Below are 18,256 nucleotides of genomic sequence, written 5' to 3'. Positions count from 1 at the left end.
CATTCTGGAGCCATTCTGCAGCCCAAGCCCACTGGTCTGGATGTGTTCCAAGAGCTTTATTTTTTTTTTCAGGATAATAATGTTGTTTGAGTTTCAATGTACAGATGAGAGTGCATAGTATTTCTCACCCCAAAAAGGGGACAGAAGCCCTTCACTTCTGAAGGAGATTTACGAGGCCCAGCTTTAGTAAATGACTGGTCCGTATATTACTGCAGAGCTACCAAAGCTCTTAAAACACCTAGATATTCAAACAGCCTTGCATGAGTTGGGGTGCAATTAATTTTAATAAACTATTGTGTTTATTTTCCCATTCCTTCTGCAGTACAATATACATTTTTAAAGAAATAATTCATAATTTTTATGAGCTCTCACAGTATAATTGCATAATTATAATAAAATGACCACCTCTTCCAGATTAAAGTAATTTTTTACAGATAGTGAAGATGAATGAAATCTTTAATTCTTATCTTGCTTAATTGGAGAAATTAATTTTTTTCTTGAGAAAAAAAATTTACAAATGCAGAGCATTCACTACTAAGGTTAAACTAAACAGTATTCTTTTGCGGACTTGGGCAGATTTCACCCTTCTAGGCAGCAGTGTAAAATGTTACTGTTTTGAATCCTAAATCAAAATAATCTCCTCTTTTAAGAAACATCAAAGATATCTTTGCACACCAAGCTTTTGGAGTCATTGCTTTCCAGGACTGAACCACAGAATACAAAATTACCAAAGTTTTTTAAAGGCTGTTCTCTGATTGTGGAGAACCTGGAGGAGAAGAGGGAGTTGGTTACTGGGAGTAAATGCCTAGATTTAGTTATGTGGCAGAGACAGAAATGATGGAAGGAAACAAAATCTTTAAAGTGGGAAAGGATCCAGGCCAGATGTCGCAGAATAATTGTGGTACCTTTCTGAACTTCATCCACAAAATCTGCCAGTCAAATACTGTATATTCGCTGCTGCAGCAACCCCACTTAGCCAATGGTGGAAATTATGCCCTGGATTTTCTGTGGCCCGATATCTAAGGCACAGTTATATCAAATAGCAATCAACATTAAAGGTTTTGTTTTTGATTACTTGATTGCAGCTCCCCATTATCTGCCATTTTGTTGTTTAGTGATTGCTTTTTTCCCTAAATAGTAGCAACAGAGCAAAAACTACATTCACCATGAGAATGGAGAGGCAGCTAGACAAGCCCAAAGGGTTCTGGCACAGGCTTGCTGGATAACTCTGCTTCCTAGAGCTTAGCTACACAAGGTAAAGTGTTTCAGAAGATTTGAGTCCACATCTCCCACTAGGCAAGGAAATTGCCTAAGCAACGAACCACATGAAGTTCCAGAGGAACAGTTACCTATGCTACCTTTTGAAACCCATACTGCCCTTTGTTCTGCTCCACATGGCTTAATTTAATCTGAAATTAGGTGAGAGAAAAAGGAAGAATAAGTTCCTTAGACACAGGAAACACTACTGTTTTGAATCTTGTGCTAGTGACAGTGAATAGTCTTTTTGACATTATCAGTCTTTCCAAACCAGCCTTAGTAGTGACTTGACATTGAGAACTAGTTTCTATATTCTTGCTTGTCTCTGCCTTTGCAATATACACTTAGAACATATCATAACAATATCAGGCAAAATCCATCTGTATTCTTTTTCTTATTTATTTCTTTACTGATTATCATCTCATCACAGTGCTAAACAGCATTAGTAGCTCAGTAATTCAACGCCTGTGAAAAAAGCAAACCAACAAATAATGTGGGCCACTTCTACTTCAAAGCATCTGAGAGTGATGAGAAAAGGAATAAACAGACATAGAGAGAACAAGCAACTGCTGGCTCCTTTAAAACTACAAGTGAAAAACACCTGTGAGTGTTTCCTGGATATGCCATAAGTAGTCAAACGAGAAAAAAACAGGAAGGATTTATTTGGAACACCAGATCTAAGAGAAAAGCGGAGGCAGCATGAGAAAAATTCCTGGTTTCCAGTTGGTTTGATCACGTCTTTTGCACTGGGGTCCTAGGGGTTTGCTCCCAAAGGCTGTTGTATTGTCAAGCAAGTTTGTCAATTTGTCCTTTCTGGTGGAAAGACACCTGTAGTGTCTGTTGGGATATCCTTCAGGGAACAACAAGGGGTGTCTCACGGAACAGGGAGAGTGGGGAGGTGGTGTGGTGATTTGTACAGGACAGGTGACAGCTTACAAGGCAGAGTACTGGGGGTTGCTCTTCGCATACAGGTATTTTGTTCTTAGGTTGCTGGCTCCCAGTAGGTGTGAATGAGCTATGAATGCTATGTGGTAAGGTGTGAAATCAGATGGGCTAGCTGGAAAGTCTGATTTTCATTCTGGCAATGTTTGTAGAGGATGCATCTGTTACTTGTCAGATGGATGCTTAATGTGTTGAACCAATTGCCTGAAAAGCTGAAGTCCAAATTTGAGCCACACTATCCATGGTTGAGCCTTGTGATCAGGGCCTGGTGTGCTAAGAGTATTATACATAGAAAGCCTAAAACAGGCTCTAGTTTATTTTGTTCTCTTATAAATGTTCAGGGAAGTACAGGATAGAAAGAATGACTATGTCTGCCTCATCTTGTATTGTTTTCAGTGCTAATAGAAGCTGAACTAATAGTTTGGAGATAGCACTGTGAACACCAACAATCCAGAAGACTGGGGTCTTCTGCTGAACAAGCAGAACATCAAAGGGAAGGCACGCTCCTGAATTTGTCCACCTTTCTCATCTTTGGTTTTCATAGGAGAAAAGGATTTATTCAAGCCTTTCTGTTGAGAATGAATTATGGGTACTTAGAAGGAACATGTGCAAGCTGAGATTTGACTGGAATTCAGAGAAAGTTTGAGCTGTTAGGCTGTGAAGAAAATGCTAGAAAAGGGCTGAGGCTAGTAGTGGAGTGTGAAACTGACATTCTTTGGCTGTGTCAGTGTGCCTGTATCACTGTCTAGTGGCTGTCCCACAGAACACAAGCCCCCTCACTGCAGCTAGACTTTATGGATGCACTATGTGCTCAAATAAGGAGTTGTATGTTTTTCAAGTCAAAATTCTTCTTCTCCTGCTGAGGATGATGAAGTCTATGTATCTACAAACACGCAGCTCTTGGAGGACAGATGGTGTTGTTTTGGTCAGTACAGGAATGAAGAAAGGAATTGGCATTTGGTGCAGTTTCCTCTGGATGAGTAAATGCTGCAAGGACTAGATTGGTATTACACTACCCAAAATGAAATCTACTGGTCCAGCTAGGAATGAAATATAAACAAGGCAAAATGTGAATTAAAAGCTGCTAGAGTGAGGTAAAAACTGGACAAAATCAGCAGCTCTATGGACTGAGGACAATCCAACAACAACTCCAGCCCAGCTCCGTAAATGTTATTGAACAAGTCTCATGAAGGTGTGTCCTATGTGAATTAGCCTTAAACAAAGAGGACTAAAAATCTGAAGCCTGTTCCTTCTTGTTCCCTGCTGTCTTGGTTTAAAAAGTTGAAAAGTCATGATTAAGTTGGCTGAATTTGTTATTTAATATGTTTTATTTAGTTTGTATCTGTGATTTTTAAAATATTTATCATATTTCTAAATAATGGTGACTGTTTTCATAGAAATTGGAGATGGAAGAGACCCAGTAAGTTCATAGCCAGTCCATCTCCCCTGCTGCCACGCTGAATTACTCTGTATGTACATTTTCCAGGACCACCTTCAAACTCATTTTGAAATGTTCTCCTTCCTTGGAGGAGTGGGCATATCTGTGTTCCTTGTGCACAGATCTGAAAATAACCAGTAATGTCCATTCTTGTCTTTACTTCTTTCCCTCTTCATGCTCCTTGTTCTCATATTCCTTTTTCAAGGCAGGGCTACTCTGCCAGATAAAAGCAGTCTAAGCAATATCATTTGAGCAGTTATTTGTTGAGCAGCCTTGGAATAGCCTGCCCTGGGGAGTATGAAAAAAGAAAACAAAAACTGCAAGGTATTTGCTGAATACCAAAGCAGAAGCACACAGAGAGCATTACCCCTCTATTAATCCCAGCCAAGCACACTTTCCTGAAGATCTTATATTGCTGTAAGTTTTCTGCAACAAATTTTGTACTAAAAATGTGATTTATAATGGATGCAGCTCCTTTGTTTGTCACTCAGTGCTTGCATTTTTTTCTATCTGTAGGTCCCATTTGGCCTATTGGGGGCAGCTTACTGAGCTAGCTGTTTTCCTTCATGACAGAGTTATCTTGTGCTTCAGGAGCTAGCCATGGATGAAACAACAGTTCCATGTCCACATTTTATGATTGTGAAGAAAACTTTCCAGATGCAAAGTAGCCAAATGGGTGCAGTGATATCTGCTCAGAATGCTTCCAGCTCAAAATAAAAATTCTGAGAGGGAGGTCTTGTTTTCCACATTTCACTTCCAAAGCCTGTTAAGAACTATTTAGAAATCAGTGAACAGTGTGAGTTTGTTCACAAATGAAAAGAGACGCTTAGTGTGAAAAGACAGGCCTCTGAGGACAAAGCTTTCCCATGTTTGTACACTGATCTGAAGGCTACTTTTACTGGGGTTTGGCTGCCTGCTTTTTCTTTCCAGGTTCCTCCTACATGCTCTTTATTTCCTCAAACTTTTGTTTGTTTTTTTTCTTCAGATATTAATTCTCTCACTGTCTTCACTTATTTTCACATCTTTATTTATTATTTAAATTTCTGAAGTTTGGTTCAGGAGAGTAACAGAAAAACCTTGCACACACTGCCCAGTCATTTGCCTTAGTCTGAAGCACAGGAGCAGCACATCTCCCTGATGGGATAGTGACCAGTAAGTTCACAGGTCCATAAAACATTATACTCTTTGTGCTAGCCTGTCATTACGAAAGTGTAGTGTTGGGATGGAGAATTATCACATCTAACTTCAAAGGAGGCTTACAAATATCCCTTCAGCATGGAAAAGTTGTATGTTAGGATTAAAAACAAACATGCAACCACACTGAAATTAGAAGATTTTGAAATTACAGCTGGATAGTTTAAGAGTATAGTGTTCTTTGTGTTGTGTTCTCCCAGTGATTTACGATATACAAGGAACGCTCCAAAAGTTTATTTTATTGTGTTGGCTCATGAATTCAGAGGTGGATGTTGGTGATATGGCAGCAGAGAAAATGCATAGATATGTCAAGAAAACAGCATTTGATAGCTGCGAATTTGCTCTATCAAATAAAGTAATTGTGCTCTTTGTATCTGCTGTAGTTTCCACAGAAATAAACAGGTGACATTACTTTTGAGTGACCTATTTAGAACTTCTTTTGGAGGACCTATCTGTATGCATTCAAAATTCTAAAAATCAAAATTGAACCTTAATTGCTCATTTACTGAGAAAAAGCCTCCTGCTCTTCCCTTAATTTCTGATCTTCCTGATTTCCTGCTGCACTTCTGTTACAAGAGCATGTCTCGGCAGCGCTGTATTTTCACCAGATCTCTACCCACAGTCACACAGGCTTACTTTTCAGGATTCTTCTCCCTGCTTCCTTCTTTTGTAATTTCTGTTCCATCATAATTCTGTACATAGGATCTGTACCAAAACTGTAGTGTTTCTGAAAATTTATACTCTGAAAAATTAACAGCCTTCTAAGAATAGTAGAGTATTAATTAGCTCACAAGTAAAAAAAAAATAAATTAAAATGCTGATTATTTAAAAAGTAAATTCTTTTTATATAATTGCAAGTATGAACAGATTTTGATAGATTGTCTTGGGTGTGATATGGGCTTTGGGTTTAGTTTTCGTCAGTTCAGGTATGATCTATCTGGATAAACATTAAGTGGGAGATGGTTATTAAATACATCTGCTATCATGGTTAATTATTTATGATGATTAAGGTTAATAGCTACTTTTTCCTACAATCTATTTAAAGTGAAAGTTTTTACAGTAGAAAAGGTTGAATGCTAATGCACTCTTCTATATAAATTACAGATATCTACCTTTCTACAAAATGGTTGATGTCTCCTGTTGTTCTCTAATATTGATAGTCAGATGAAGAACAGTCAGAGTGAACTGTGATCTGTAGTGTGGATCTTTTCAGATATCCAGTGTATAACATGTAACAGAAGGTAACTGAAAAAGATAAGAAATCCACATACATTGGCATTTGAACATGTATTCACTATGGAATTCATTCATGGAGTCATTCATTCATCTATGGAATTCACATTCAGAAATGGACAGCCATAGATACCCGTTTGCCTGTGGTTATCAACAAACACCTAAAAGGACAAAAATACGGCATTTATTGGAACTTGAATTTAAACTGATTCAAATTTGAAATCAAGTAAATTTTATTAATATTGTTGTTGAACTGTGTCAGAAAAATTATCAGCAATTGTGAGTACAGTCTCCAGAAATGAAAATCTTTTCAATTCAAATCTACATTTTATTATTTTTATCCTTGATTTTATTTATTTACTTGATAGACAGAACTTTTATTCCAAACCCAACACTCTGTATTACAGAAGAGGTCAAAATACTCATTTGCAATTCTTTTTCTGTCTTTATAATTTCCCACCCTCTGAATTTATGTCTTTATTACAGTATTGTTTTGTCATCAATCTTAATGAAATTCTCATTAACCACCTCTCTTTTCCGCTGAAATGCCACGCAAATGGTTCAGCCATTACAGAATAAATCTGGTCATTAAAGAAAGGAAATAATTAATCTTGTCTTTGTGCCACAGCTACTAATGGAATGATATAGTATTTGTAATGCACATAAGAAAGTACATTCTGTTTCTTTGTTAAAACATTAAATATAATTTTGAATGTTGTTATGATATTGCAACTACATTTTGTCACATAATTCTCTGCCCTTGCCATCACTTAGAACATACTTCTTGGCCAGAGTGAGTCTTCAAGTTTTTATATACAAGAACACAGAATTCTTGGAGTGTTTTTTAAATATTCAGTTATAGTTCAATATTTACATCTGAGAGGCAAGTGAAGAATATTATCACATTTAGCTATATATCCTACCAGATGTCTTTTTCTACATCAATCTTGTTAGTTTCCATGACAAAATGTCTCAATTAAGGAAGTATTTGTCTTCTTGGAAAGTTCTTTACTTCAAAGACCAACTTAGTTGAATTTTGCCTCATTTTGCAAATAGAATTCAACTGATTTGAATTAGTATCCGTATTCAGTGTTGTTGAAATTAGTTTCAGCTAGTTACAAGAATGAGAAACTCCGCAAAGTTACACTCTCTCCTGTTAGGCAATGGTTTATTAGACAGATCTTTAGAGCTGGATATTTGAAAACCATTTTCCATCTTACCAACTGTGCCATGGTCTAATGTTGGCAGGATTTTGTTTTCTTTGTTTTCTGTTAGTGACTGTTAGTGACTAGTTTAACTTAGTGATTTCATAGCCCCACCCACTTCTCTGCTGGATATCTGATTTGACAAGTAGGTCACTATTGGAATAATGTAAGGGTTAACCCCTTAAATAAGGGTTAAGATATACCTATTATTGTAGCACAAATCATTCTGGGTGTTTAACAGAGAAAGAGGGCCAGACAAGATGCACAGATTAACATTATATATCACCAAAAATTCTGGTCCATTCCTTTCATGGTATACCAGACTTATTTACTTCAGTGTCTGTAGCTAAGACTGTGGCTTCAGAATCTGCCTAGTAGAGTCACAAAGTTAAGACATTCTTACTTTTCTCCCTTGGCCCCAAACACCAAATCATATTCCTATTCACTCCTTTTTGGTGTTCTAGTATGCTTGTGGGGACAGACAAGGAATTGAGGAGTCCATCTGAATAAAGAAGCCCAATTAAACTCTTTTTAAAAGTTATTATTATTATTTTGTATTTTAACCCTGATCTCTGTACAGCTAACCCTTGCTTAGCAGTTCTGAGAAAGCTTCTGTAAGGGCCTTTCAGTTTGAAAGGCTCATACTCGTATAATTAAGTTTCAGTCAGACATTCATGTTTTCGCTTCTCAGTGCTCACCTTGGATTTCTAGGAATTTGATTAAAAATACTGATCTAAGTGCAATTATAATCGAATTCTTTATTTCACATTTTCAACTCTGAAAGTACTGCAAACACTTTATGTTTATTTGTTATAACAAAAGGTCAGCAATCAGTATCATCACTTGTTTTCCGAACTGGGATGACTGAATAACACTACTCAGAGATGTCTCACTTAGTATTCTGGAGTCTTAATATTATAATTCCACCTTTTTTTTATACTGATCATTGGATAGTCTCCTATCAGTAGCTGCTGCAACTACTGCTTTCACCATTTGCTTCTCTTCTAATCTTTTATCACTACACTTGCTTTGCCTTGTTTGCTTTTCTAACTAGTACTTGCTACCCTCAGAAAGTATTGTAGCTATCAATTTTTTAACTTCCCCATAGCTCTATTTTGTTTGGAGGATGAAATAAAATCATAATTCATCATCTTGTAAGGCAGAAGGAGACATTTGGTGGTATAGCTTTGTGTTAGTAACATTTTTCAAATTCATTTTTTCTTCTGCTTGTTTATGATGATAAAAATGAGTGTTTTGCAGTCATTGGATTTTTTTTTCTTTGTTTGTGGTTGTTTGTTGTGGTTGCTCATTTTATTTATTTTATCCTTCATTTTTTAGAAGTGCTTGTCTAGTACAAGAGGTCTTACACTGATTACAACTGGTTTTGATTCAGCTACCAATTTTTTTCCCTTCAACTTCTTGTTGAGTCCAGTAGACTTGAAGATGCCGCAGGAAGACTGAAACTCTGACACATCCACGTCCTGAAAGCTGTCCTCAGTTCTGATCTCTCCCACTGAAAATCAGATCTAGTGGAACTAGGAGGAGCACAAAATAGAAGTAAGACTAACGAGTAGATTGGCATTATGTCATTAAGGAGAGACTAGACAGACTGTTCAGTTTGAAAAAAAAAGATAGCTGAGGGGTGTTATCATAGAGGTCTGCAAAATCATGAATGGTCTGGAAAAAGCAAATAAGGAATCTGTAACTTCCCATAAAACAAGTGGAGTTGGAAACAAGAGAAGCTATACAGAAAAGTAACGAACAAAATGGTGAAGTGCCTTTTCTACACGCATCATGGAGTGGCAAGGGATGCCACAGGGGCCAAAACTATGAATGGATTCAAAACGGGGTTACACAGTCTCATGAAAGAAAGCTCTACAAAGGACTGATCTGGATTGTGAGGAGAACTTGAACTGGTGGAAAGAACTGAATGACATTTGGACTATTCTCATATTCCTTCCCTAAACATTTCTCACTGGCTTATAGAGACAGTATGCTGCCTTCTTAAGTGGGCCTATGGCACAGCTGACCATGGGTGGGTGGTGTTCTTATATGCTTTGGAAGTTTGAGATGGGGGAAGAAGAGGTAAATGAGCGAGAGCAGAGTGCATGAGGATATGAGGCCAATTCGTCAATAAGAAAGTTCTGGCTCCTTGTTGACTTCTTACCTGGGAAGAGAGAGAAAGAGATGAGGGCCTTTTCCTCTCCTCACCCTGTTTTTTCAAGTGACACAACTTGAAGTTTTCACAGTGTGAAGCTGCTCTTTCATCTTATTTCTTGAGTCTTCATTCTCTTTATGCCTCCTTAGCTTGGGCAAATGTTCGGCTTTTTTTCAGTCTTTGAAATATGATCACCATACAGGTGCATATGTAACATGTTCATAGCCATCTCTATTCCTATTGAAGCCTCTTTCACATCTTTCATAGCCCTGCAACACTCCCTAAATCAAATATTAAAATCATAGATTCATAGAATCATTTAGGTTGTGGACTCCTTCATTACCTTGGGCAGCCTGTTCCAAAGCCTATCTTTACATCCTGTGAAGAAATTCTGCCTGATATCCAATCTAAACTTCCCTTGGCAAAATTCGAGGCTGTCGCCTTGTGTCGTATTACTTGTCACCTTACAAAAGAGTGATACCCACCTCACTACAACCTCCTTTCAAGTTGCTCCTTTTTTTTCAGACTAAACTGCTCCATTTTCCTCACCTAATCCTCATGTGTCTTATTTTCTGGTCCCTTCACCCGCTTCACTGCTCTTCTCTGAATGAGTTCCAGCAAACTTTTCTTGTAGCAAGGGGCCCAAAACTGTACGTCGTGCTTAACGGGCAGTCTTGACAGTGCTGAGTACAGAGTGGCAATCATCTCGCTAGTCCTGCTGACCACATACTTCTGATACAAGACTGGATGCCATTGTACTTCTTGGCCACCTGGGCACACTGCTTGCTCATGTTCAGCCGGCTGTCAGCTGCTACCCCCACGTCCTTTTCTGCCAGTCAACTTTCCAGCCACTCTTTCCCAAACCTCAGAGGCAAGATATCATCAAGTATCTCCTGCCTTGAAGAAAACCTTCCACATTCCAAACAATATCTATTGTCACAGTAAGTGCTTTAGAAATTGAATTTCTTCTGCAGGTAGCTTTTTCTCTCTTCTAGACATCATACTTCTTATTAGAGACCAGCTACTTTAATGTTGCTAATGAGTTCCCCTTGCTGTGCACCTAATGTATAAACAAAGGTCTTTTTGCACAAAACAAAGGCAAGTTATCATCTTTGATCAGATGTTTGGATCAGGTTCAGCTGACAACTACAGACTCGTTTTTCCACCCCTATGCATTTTCAAAATGCTGCAAATCCCTTATGCTTGTGGGATTTCTTGTTTGTTTGCTTGGGTTTCTTCAAAGGTTAACTTCTCCAAAGATAGTGGGGAAAAGAGAGGAATGCAATCCATTTCCCAGATCCCAAGGAACAAAGGGTGTTTGTTGCTGGCAGAATATGACTGTTAAGAAACACCCTGGATGCTGTCAAGCAAAAAGCATAAGGGCTGTGAAGTCAAAGAATGCATCCACAGGAAAACAGTGAGGCTGAAGTGGTTAGGCCATTGAGCATATGGTGCACATGTGAAATAGATCTTCAAGATCAAAGGTTAAAAGCTATTTTTTAACTCATGTAAGCAGTTCTTTTGTGCTTCCACAGTGCCTTTGTCTATGGATGCTAAAGTACTTTTGTAGCTTGGGGAAACATTACCTTATCTAGCAATCAGACACACTAACATGAGAAAGTTGAGGTGCAAAGCCAAGTCATGCAATCAGAAAGTAAGGGCTGGCGGCAGTGGAGACTGTTCTTTTCTCTGTAGATCTTATTCTTACAGCATCAAGAATTTCATTTTTAAAAGAGCTAAATACTTTGCAGTTAGCTAACTGCTTAACAGGCTAATTGCTCCTGTAGCCAAGAAAGACCCACCAAAATGTGACATTGTAGTGAAATAAATGTAATTTCCAGGCTAGAAAAATATTATTATTCCCATTTTAGAGATGAGATACTTAACAAACAGTCTTGTGTTCCAGTGAATGAACATTTGCAACAATTATTACATTATGTGTGCACAGCTCTACTCTGTCCATATTTGTAAGAGCACAGATACCAAAACACATGCAGTCAGTCAGTGCAGCAACATTTTTGTTTAAAATCTGTGCTTTACTGCCCTTACTGACTCCCAGAGCCATAGGTATTAAATCTCCAGGTGGGACTTTGTGTATTACCATACTGATGCAGCCAGTACAAAAGACATTATTTACTGGTTACAGAGCCTGACGACAGAAAGCCGGTTGTATTTTGTCCAATATATTAAACATCAGAGCTCAAAGTTCAAATGCAATTTATGCTGTTAAGTGCTTACATATTTCTTCTCTTGCCCTTGTCAGACAGGAATGAAACTAGAAATAGCATGGTACTGTATGGGTACATTGGCTTGTTCTTGCAGTATTTCAAATCCTGGGGCTGAAATATGAACTGCTTGTTTCTTTGAACTAGAAAGTCTGAATAACACTTAGAGTACCAAATTGACCTACGGGAAAGGGCACATTGGAATGAACTAGTTTTGCCAGTGTCTGATTTTACATGAACCACACTAAACCCAAGCAGATGTTTGGAAAATAGGCGAAGTTACTGGCAAAGGTGTTAATAAAAACCGTGTTAGAAGCATGTGTAATTTGCAATATCTGAGTGGTATTAGTGATGTGAAAAATAGAAAAATTTTACTGAGGAGTCTTAAGTCTTTCTTTTTCTATGAAGGGCTGATTTTGAAGTAGCTCTTCTGTAAGAGGCTCAGCACGTAAAACACAGTGGAAAAAAAAAAATCAGTGGGAAATAGTCTGTGGAAAAAAAGATTGGGAATATTTGAAGTGTTGTTACACTGATTTGTAAAACTACTTTTTCCATTAGAGAGTCTGAGCACTTTAAAATCAAAACATGTAGATACTAAAAAAGATTTTCAACATGTAAAGCAAGGATTTATTTTGAAAACATTAACATCAACTATCATTACTGCACTTTTCCCCCAGACTTTTACAATGTCAGTTTATGAAAATCTGCTCTCTCGCTACCAGGGTTAGTTTCAGAGAATTAGCTGAATTTTTCTGATAGACAATGTTACTTCAGAAAATTCGTAGCCAGTTTTAAGAAGAGCACCTGGCAGCACATGCTGCTTGTCAGTGACGAACATATCATCACCTGGTGATAGCTAGCTTTTTGTCAGTTGCTGTCTAAATGTACAAGTCAGCAAGACTAGCACTGGAAAAAAAAAAAAAAAGTGCTGATGCAGGCATCCTGAGATCCTGAATAGGAGACCTGACCATGTACAATGAATAGGAAATAGCATTAAGGTTTTATTTTTTAGAAGGAACCGGTTATTTTTGGAGATATCAATTAGCAACATGGGTGTACACGCAAAGAAGCATGCTCCTCATGGCTGCAAATGAAACAAGAAAGGCAATCTACTTCTGTTCTGCCCTCAGCAGAGTGAAGTTTTAAAGTTCTTGATCAGTTTAGTAAGCTGGCTTCTGATGCCTACTGGCAGCTTCCTGGCACATTCCAATGGCTTTATCTGCATTGTTCTGCTGATACAATTTATTTCTTTTGGTGGCTGGGAACTTAAAAGCAACTGAAGGACTACTATGGAAAATCTATTAATACTGTTGTGCACTGGCTGCATGTGTACTATGGTCTAATATTCAGGAGCCATGGAGATGCCAATGGCTGGTTTAAGAGGTGCAGTATTAATCAAAGATTAAATATTCTTGTTGGGATGGTTGACAAGCACTGATATTTGTTTCAGATAGTATGAAAGGATATTCTGACAAAAAATAGGATACTTACACCAATAAATCAATACTTCCTTTAACCCATTTATTCCAGATTGCCACTTCTAAGCTTCTGCCTTGACTCGTTCCCTCCACTGAGCTCTTGCAAATCATAGGCTACTCATATTCTAAACCTACTTGTTGCATTGGTTGAGATGAGTTTTTGATGAGTGGGCAAAGACAAGGAGGAATGGCCTTCCAGATCAGAGGAATGATTCTCAGAAGACAAAGACAGAATGGTAGGATTACGGAATTACGGAATCACAGAGTTATAAATATCCCAAAGTTGAAAGGGGCCCACTAGGATCATTGGGTCCAACTCCTGGCTCCACACAGGACCACTAAAAATTCAAATTATATGTCTAAGTGTGTTATTCGCAAGCTTTAGCGGGCCTATAGAATCATAGAATGACCCACATCTCCAAGCCTTCCTCCATGCCTTCAATTAAATTGCTTAACAGAGTTTTAGTTCTCTCGTGGCAAGGGGTGACAGTACTTCTCTACTTCCCTTCAGAATTTTTCACATGGTACAGTGATGCTTAAGAGTTCAAGCACCTGAATGACTAGATAGCTCCAGTCACAATTTCTGTATCTGTCCTGATACACACCCCTAGAGCTATGAAGTCAATTACATTTTTACTGATGTCTCCCTGTCATGTTAGTTTTCTAAGTGCTTCTCCAACTCTTCTTTGGAAGTTCTCCACTGTTTCAGGCTTTTCTGTTGCTTCCAAGTTTAACTTACGCAAGATTATAAATCAGATTGCAGCTAGTGGTAACAGACATTTTACTTTTTCCCTATTTTCAAATGCAGAAAATGAGCTCCTTGAAATTTAGAGCTAGTCAGCAGACCCTTTTATTCTCTTCAAACCATTGTCTGTAGGCAGCGCATAGCAAACATTTGCTGTGGTTTGTCTCAGATATTTCAGTAGTGAACTGCTGCTACCTAGAATGAATATGACACCTACAGAATTAGACAGGACTTCTCACTGCTCCATCACTGAAGGTAATTTAATCTTTCCTATTGCAGTTTTCCTATTGCAGAGTCATTCACGGGATGTTTTTTCCATCCCAAGGTCTCCTGGGACAACAGTAGAAGGTAATTGCAGGCCACATCTCAGTTCAAAAATCCTATTTATTTTCATGTGGGGTTAAGATGCAAGAGAGAAGTCCTAAAGGTGAGGTACAATGACGCAAGTGACTTGAATTTACTCTGACCAGGCATATTGTAGAGGTACTGATATTATTTTTTCTATGACATAAAGGCTGCAAATTTCTCCTTTGGTTTTTGAATAAAGGAATTTAATTTAGTTTCCAAAAGCAAAAACAGAACAAAATTATCTTAGTATCTTAGTAATTTTTTCCATACAGAACAAGCTGTTCCACTATAAATAGGTTGTTCCAAAAGTAATATTGCTTATTACCATGAAAACTACAACAGATACAATGAGCATGGAACAATTTGATAGAGCAAACTGTCAGTGTTCTGTAACACTATTTTTCAACATTGTGAAGGATAAGGGATGAAGCTGTGATGTTTCTCTTGCTTCTCAGCACAGCTCAGTCAGGACCAGTTTCAGGGCCTGTTGTATCTCCTGGTGCAAAGATCCAGAATTTTGGCTCTTAGCACTGGTCTTTTTAAGATCAGTTAAGAGTGACTCTGTCACTCAGCTGCTTCATCACTTCAGCTACCTCCAGGTGCCAAATGAAGAACAGCGTAAGCTTGATCCTCTTCTGTAATAGACAGGTTTGTTGGGAGAATAGTAATAGACCTGTTGGAAGAAGACCATTGGACAAGCATATCAGAATAATTGGCCTTCTCTACTGCGTGTGAAAGCAAAATAATTCTACCCTCTGTGTTGGATTACTTGCTTAAAGAAAACAGCTGTAAATCTTCCTCACAAAATGCTGTGAATATAGTCAGTAACAGTATTGCCATAAAATACTGAATAACGGTGTTTTTTTCTTTTCCTGATTTTCTCTCAGCATGCCACTCTGATGGTGCTGATGCAACAAGTTCCACATTTGCCTATCTAATTCTCAGAAACTTTCTGTCAGGTATGCCATTTTATTTTTCACTGAGAATCTATGTGGAGAAATCACGTCATAGAATCACAGGATTGTTGAACATTTGAGTTGAATGAATCTTTAAAGGTCATCTCGTGTAATTCCCCTGCAATGAACAGAGACATCTACTGCTAGATCAGAGCCTAGACCAGACCGGCCCTGAATGTCCCCAAGGGCTGGACTACAGTTGGCTTTCTGGTCTGCAGGGGTACACTGCTGTCTCTTGACAAGCTTTTCACCCACCAGTACCTCCAAATCCTTTTTTTTAGGGTTGTGCTGCATCTTTACATGATCTATAACATCATCATTTCATATAAACAGCATTTTGGTTGTATTTACATTATGTGGAAGAGCTGGGAAGTTAAAGGCCCATTGTAGCTGCCTGCCACCCAATACACTATATTTGTCAACATTGTCTAAGAATTCTATTTCGATGAGGAAGTTAATTTCCATGTATGTTTTTCCTGCATATGTTTTTCTAGTCTCTTGTGCAAATTCACTTTTGGGCATTTTTTTCTTTTCGTATTAACAGGACTAAGCCCATGGAGCGTCCAATGACTTCTGCTTCTGAGACAAAGAGACCAAAGCTTGGTGAGATCAGACTAAAGACTGTTATTATACTTCAAGTTGTTCACATACGTACAGTGAAAGGCAAAAAATAAAAACATCTTCCTACTCGAATGAAAGCAACCACAGCAGTGACCCAAGTTATACTGGTGATTTTCTTCCAGAATATTGTATTCTTGGAGCACACAAAACTGGGCGGGTAGGGCATTTCCTCTCACTATTATTTGCTTGATTTATTTGAGGTACATGTGAAAAGGAGAAGGAAGGAAAGTGTGTGGGATTTAAAAGTACCTTCCAGATATTTTTAAGGCAAAATCTTTGGTTAATGTTGCATGCACAGCCGGAGAATAAATGTACACTAAGGAAAAAAAAAACCCAGCATCTAAGAGAAACTCAATACAAGGTAAGAAACATTTGTATATAAAACCAATAAAGAAGCAAGGCTACGTATCCAAAACTGTGAGACCAGCATGCCTCAGTTTATGTCTTAAAATGTACACAGAGAACTAAAATTAATTGCAAAAAATCCATAATAACAAGAATATTTTTTTTTCCATTTTTTTTTCCAATATCCAATATTTTTTCCATTATGATTGAGCCTCAGGTTTGCCCCATTTGCTTGCTGCCTTGCATAGTGCTACATACAGACTATCTTACCTAAGGATGTCAAGGTTACCATGGAACATGACCTGAGGGGAATTTTTTAGATTGCCTTTTTTTTTTTTTTTTTCTTTTTTTTTTTTTGTCCTGAAGTTGCAAAACAGTGCTTCAGAAATCTCCTTTTCTCTGTTTCTTCTGGGTGTCTTCTACTTTTTACATGAATAGTTTCCAAAACTATGCACAGAACAAATTCCAAAAACTTCTTAAGAGTGGTCTAGATGTATGGCGCTGTATGTTAGCCAGGCTTTGAAACAGCTGGGAGGTAGAGGTGAAATTATGAGTAAACAGTAGCACATGCCATAGAAGACTGGCAGAGTAAATGCACCAATTCTCAATACTTCATTTCCAAGACTCTTAGTTGCCATTGCAGAAATGCCTGAAAGAGTCCCTTCAGCAGGGAGGACAGTGATGATGTGATGATTTCTGTCAGTGTAGCTTATAGTGGAAGAATGCTCTGACAGCAAGCAAGGCCAATGGTGTTCATGGATGCATTAACAGCAATACTGCCAGCAGATTGAGTGTGAGGGCTGACGTTACCACTTTTCACTCAGGATTTCTAAGTCTAGAAAACTGGGTCCGGTTCTTTGCTCTATAACACAGGAAAGACACACATAAGCTGGAATAAGTAGGGTGGAAGACAGGGCTGGAAAGGAGTGGCCAAGGGGGCTTGGTTTCTTCTGCCTGGAGAAGAGGTAGTGAGAAATGCTGAGGTATATCCCTCCGGCACTTAGGAGGAGGTTATTGTGAGGGCAGCAACAGGAACTTCACAGTGGTGCATGGCAGCAGGATAACAGTGTCAGACACAAATTGAAAAAAAGAAAGGTTCAGGCTGGGGATAAGGAAAAACTTTTCTCTATGAGGTCAGGCAAGCAGCTGGCCATGTTGCCCGAGGAGGCTCGGAGGCTTCTGCTTGCGGAGCTATTGAAGAACTGACCGGACAATTGCACCGGGCCTCCTAACCCGACCTGCGGGCCGCCCCGCGGTGGCCCCACCCGCAGACCTCTCCGCAGTGCGGCGGGCAGCCGGCAGGGGGCGAGCGAGGCGCGCTTCCAGCTCCCAATGGTCTCCGCCAGCTGCTGACGTGCGGCGGGCTGCTGGGCTCCGCTGTTCTTCGACCTCAGCCTCCGCACTGCCTTCTTGTGTTTGTTATTAAAGGATTTTCGTTCTTGTAGTTGTTTGTCTGTCTTTTTTTTTTTTTTTTTTAATGCTGTGGAAACAAGAGGCGGCTTCACTGCGGGGCCGTCAGCGCAGCCAGTGAGAGGCCGTTACCTGAAAGGCGGCGCCCCGGCGCGAGTCGTCTGAAGCGCTCGTTGGCTCAGGGAGAGCTGGGGGCCGGGCAGGCTGCGCCGCAAGCGGCGGGCACGCGTTATACGATCCTGGGGAAGAAAGCGGAAGAAAACGAAGGTGACCCAGAGGCTGTCACAGTTGGACGCGACTGCGTTTTTCTCAGCGTTGTGCTGCTGCTGTGTGTATGCGCATCAGGTTTTAGCAACGCTGCTTACATTCTGTCCTCCTTCGGATGAGTATTTGAATCCTTTACTCCAGCTTCTGTCCCCCCATCTCTTTTTTTTTTTTTTTTTTTTTTTTTCTGCCAACGAGAGAAAGCTGAGTAGTGAAAACCGGTGTGATAAATACTAGCCACATTTCCTGACTCTAGTTTCTGGGATCAGACAGGTGCTCTTCCTTGAGAACAGCTCTGGATACCATTTAGAGTGTCACACATCTTGCCTGTGCTGCGTTGAGTGGAGAGGAGTTGGGCTGCACATATGTAGGCTGCTCCAAAAGTGATGCCTCTGATTTATTTCCATGGAAACTACAAGAGATACAGTGAGCTAAGT

The sequence above is a fragment of the Tympanuchus pallidicinctus genome, unplaced genomic scaffold (assembly GCF_026119805.1).
Source record: "Tympanuchus pallidicinctus isolate F22 unplaced genomic scaffold, pur_lepc_1.0 scaffold40, whole genome shotgun sequence".
Taxonomy (NCBI): Eukaryota; Metazoa; Chordata; class Aves; order Galliformes; family Phasianidae; genus Tympanuchus; species Tympanuchus pallidicinctus.
This window is presented reverse-complemented; position numbering follows the sequence as displayed.